Genomic DNA, 5,010 nt, shown 5'->3' on the forward strand with positions numbered 1-5,010 from the left:
GGCCTGTGCTCTGTCTCCCTGGGGACCCTCTGCTGGCCCCTCAGGCATTCCTTCAAGCCCAGATGATTCCGGAAAAGGGATCCTCAGTGGGTGCCAGGTTCATCAAGGTCTTCAGGGAGCTCTGAGCCAAACTGGTGATATTCACCATGGTTAGCCTGACAGTAATGCCTGGAGACCTGGCCTTTTTTCTCGAGTTCTGGAAGAAGTACTGTGATCCTTATACAAAGACTACAGGAGAGACTTCCCTGAGGTCCACTAGTTAAGACTCTGAACTTTAAATGCAGGGGGCACAGTTTCGATCCCTGGTCAAGGGGCTAAGATCCCACATCCTGCACGGTGCAGTCAGAAAAAAAAAATGAAATAAAATGACAGAGCAAGACGGACGAGGCAGGGCTTTGTCCTGGATGTAGCATTCATGGTGATGAGGCTTGGATTGAGAGAAGATCTTCTTCTCTGCCAGTGGGGATCACAGGACTTGTCTCCTTCAGGAGTTCTTGGCAAGAGCAAAATCGAGAGGAGAACATGGATACAAAACCATACAGTAAATGATTTGTCCTTTCAAAAAGCTCTGCAATTGCAAGGGATGTTAGTACCAAGCCAAGTCTCAATCTCTGTGCTTAAGCTTTGTTGTGAGTAAAATGAGGATGATAATATCTAAGTCCCGGAGTGGCAACAGGGATCAAAAAAGACGCTAAGTGTGAAATGCCTTACTCAGTTCTCTTGCCAATTTCGGGAAGTAGGTGGCACCCTGAATCAGAGCAGGAGGGTTGTTTGTTTTGGAGGAAGGAGGATTGGAGAAGAAGGGGGAGACTCAAAGCCTATCTATGTAACTGTGCAAAGGGCTTCCCATGTGGTTCAGTGGCAAAGAAAGCGCCTGCCAATGCAGCAGACGCAGGAGACATGAGTTCAACCCCAGGGTCAGGAAGATTCCTCTGGAGGAGGAAATGGCAGCCCACTACAGTATTCTTGCCTGAAAAATCCCATGGTCAGAGGAGCCTGGCAGGCTACAGCCCATGGATGGGGTTGTGAAGAGTTGGACACAGCAGAGCAACAGAGTACACACAACTGAGCAAAACAGGACTGCCTTCATAGACCGCAAAGACCACTATGCCTTGCGCAGTGTCCAGGAACCCCCATTTTCGATGGATGAGAAGGCATAGAACCTGGGGTTCCTGAAATCTGCGACAATGGATTTTCCCAGGCTTCACTTCTCACCGACATCTGGGGGCTCAAACTCTGTCTCCTCCCAAAGTCCTGCTATTACTGTGAGATTTCAATGCCCTGGAAATGACTTATCCACATTCTTGGCCTCCTAAATAGTGTTTGAGGTCCGTTAAATGTAAAGTTGTTTGAGTTAGAAAGAGCGCATTTGTTCAGTTGCTCAGGTATGTCTGACTCTTTGCAACCCATGAACTTGTAGCCCGTCAGGCTCCTCTCTCCATGGGATTTTTCAGGCAAGAATACTGGAGTGGGTTGTTATTTCCTCCTCCAGGAGATCTTCCTTCGATTGAACCAGGATTAGAAAGACCTGCACTTAAATCCCATCTGAGAAATGTCCCAAGGGCATCAGCTTTTTTTGGTCTGTTTGTTTGAGTATCAGCTTTTCATCTGTACACTGGAGATAACACTGGGACTCACCTTACCTGCTGTGCCAGGATTAAACTACATGATGTCTGCTGCTGCTGCTGCTAAGTAGCATCAGTCGTGTCCGACTCTGTGCGACCCCATAGACGGCAGCCCACCAGGCTCCCCCGTCCCTGGGATTCTCCAGGCAAGAACACTGGACTCGGTTGCCATTTCCTTCTCCAGTGCATGAAAGTGAAAAGTGAAAGTGAAGTCGCTCAGTTGTGTCCGACTCTTAGCGACCCCATGGACTGTAGCCTACCAGGCTCCTCTGTCCATGGGGTTCTCCCGGCAAGAGAACTGCAGTGAATGGAAGGGTGGCCTAAAGGAAGACAGCCTCTGCAGCTTTTGCTTTCAGCCCTGGCTCCATTGTGTCTTATCTAGAAGGTCCCTCCCATCTCCCTTCCATCCTGTCACTAGGATTGATCCTATCTGTGACCCAACCCCAGATCTGGAAAACTTGAGCAGCATAAACTCAGGCCTGTCTTTCCTGATCACATCTGTCTTTCGTCTTCCTTGCCCTCTCCCATTCTTCCACTAAGCTTCCTGTTTGTTTTGGCCTCACAGACATCCACTCCTCTGTTCTCTCATTCTCTTTTGGTCTATCCTGACCCATCTCTTCAACCAACTTCACGCAATGGCCCTTAATTCATAGCCCAAGAGCTCCCTTCATTCCTGCTCTAGGCCCCAGAATCCAAGCCCAGCAACTAGTTCCTCGAGGATTTCTATTTCCTTCCCTTTCTCCCCTTTTATCTGCAGTCTCCCTCTTGATGTTTCTTTCCTCTCCATTTACAGAAAGGTTCAGTCCTGAACAAGTATCCCTACTCCATCTCTGGGACCTCCCTTAATAGATATACTTCTCTATCTAGCATCTGAATCAATAATTGAAATTCTTACTGCACAAAGAATGTTAAGACTCCCAGTGATGTTACAGTTGAGTTAAATATTCAACAAAGAGATTCTTGCTAATATATCATATATATTTTTTCAAAGAAGTGAAACAACAGAAGAATATGGAATCACTTGATTTTACAACCAAACAAGGTTGATAAAGTAAAGGAAAATTGCATTCAAATAATGAAATAATTCTAAATAAACCACTGGCAGTCTGAAGAGGAGCGTATATACAAAAAGATGGTACATTGTGAGCCACCAGGGTTTATTACAGGAACGCAAATTCATATTAACATTATAGAACAGATTAATGTAATCTACTCTATTCACAGAAGTGAAGAGAAAAATCACCTTATCTTAATAGACTTAGAAAAGAATATTTGATAAAATTTCAATGACTATTCATTATTGTAAAAGTTTAGCAATATATGAGCAACAAGAACTTATTCAAAGTGGTAACTGATGAGTATCTACAGATAAAATAATGGAACAATGTACACAATATTGGGTTGTTAAAAACCACTATTTAATATAAAGATCAAGGCAAAATTGCTCTCCTTTGCTCTTCTAGTCTATCTTCTGCAGGAGAGCTCAGCCAGGGCACTATAACATGAAAGAGAAAAAATTTATATAAAATATGAGAAGTAAAAATTATAGTTCTCATTATTTACAGATAACACATGCTCTTTTACATAAGAAACTCAAAGAATCTATAGACAGATTATTAGAATTAGCTAGAGATTAGATGGATCTCTCCAGCAAACAAGGCTGTAGTAATTGCCATTTCTAGTTACTGATAGTTTGAAAAGCGAATTTCAAAAGGATGCATTTATACTAGTAATATGTATATCAGTGGTACCTAGGTCCAAGTCTAACAAAATATTTGTAAGCAGTTTAAATAGAAAATGATAATATTTTATTGCACTAGAAGACTGACATAAATGTATAGTCATTTTCATAAATGTGTCAGTTACTCCGAATTGCTCTGTGGATTCAGTACAATTCCAATGAAAAACCTAATTGGTGATGTCATGAAACTTAACAAAATCATCTCTAAAAGTTAAATAAAGAAACTTTAGTTCCATTCCTTGCAAACTCCTACAGTCTTGTGTTACCAAGAATAGCTGATATATACTGGAGGAAGTCCCAGGTGTGTGGCATTAGCCTGTGCTGTGCCCAGGCACGTCTGACTCTGCGATCCCACGGACTGCAAGCCCGCCAAGTTCTTCTGTCCATGGGATTCTCCAGACAACAGTAGTGGAGTGGGTTGCCATGCCCTTCCTCAGGGGATCTTTCCACAGATCCAACCCAGGTTTCCTACATTGCAGGGGGATTCTTTACTGTCTGAACCACCAGGGAAGCCCAAGGATACTGGAGTGGGTAGCCTATCCCTTCTCCAGGGGATCTTCCCAACCCAGGAATCGAACTGGCAGATTCTTTATCAGCTGAGTTGCCAGAGAAGCCTGTGGCATTAGCCTACTGAAGAGAAAAGTTCCCTGTAAAACTAGAGCATGAGAAACAGCAGCATATTGTAGCATATTATTGATAAGAGGGGGAAAAAAATCTCTATCAGAGGAGTAAAATAGAGAACTCAGAGCCAACCCCCTCCATGGATGGTAGCCTTGTCTGTACCAGAGTTGGTGCTGAAGATTACTGGGCGGAGGGTGGTCTGGACAATGAATGGTGTGAGGGAACTGGACGAGAGATTTAAAGGTAAAAAAAAAAAAAAAAAAGGCAACGACTTACAGTTTAAGAAATAATAATACAGAGGAGAATCTTAACGTCCTCAAGATTGAGAAGAGGTCCAAAATACATAGCATCAACAGAGAGTGAAGAGAGAAGTTAAATGGATGTAAATAACAGGCAGTTTACTACTCAAAGGGGGCTTTCCAATAGCTCAGTCAGTAAAGACGCTACCTGCAATGGCTGAGATCCCAGTTTGATTCCTGGGTCAGGAGGATCCACTGGAGAAGGGATAGGCTACTCATTCCAGGATTCTTGGGATTCCCTTGTGGCTCAGCTGGTAAAGAATCCACCTGCAATGTGGGAGACCCAGGTTTGATCCCTGGGTAGGGAAGATCCTCTGGAGAAGGAAATGGCTACCCACTCCAGTATTCTGGCCTGGGGAATTCCATAGACTGTATAAGTCCCTGGGGTCTCAAAGAGTCAGACATGACTGAGCAACTTTCCCTTTCACTTTTACTCCTCAAAAGACACCACAGACGTGGATAAACAACTTCCACAAATGGTGAGATAATATCTGGACACATAAACCTATGAAATTCTATAAATAAATGAAGAATTTGTACAAACCCATAAGATACAGATATACGATCCAATAATAAAAATCAGCCAAATAGCAAGAATTTCCAAGGAACACGAAACATGAATGGCAGCAAACATATAGAGCCATTGGAGCATCATTACTCATCAGAAATGTGCAAATTAAAACCTGTTCTGAATGAAATGTCATTTCCAATCCATCACCCAGGC

The sequence above is a fragment of the Ovis aries genome, chromosome 9, assembly GCF_016772045.2.
Source record: "Ovis aries strain OAR_USU_Benz2616 breed Rambouillet chromosome 9, ARS-UI_Ramb_v3.0, whole genome shotgun sequence".
Classification (NCBI taxonomy): domain Eukaryota; kingdom Metazoa; phylum Chordata; class Mammalia; order Artiodactyla; family Bovidae; genus Ovis; species Ovis aries.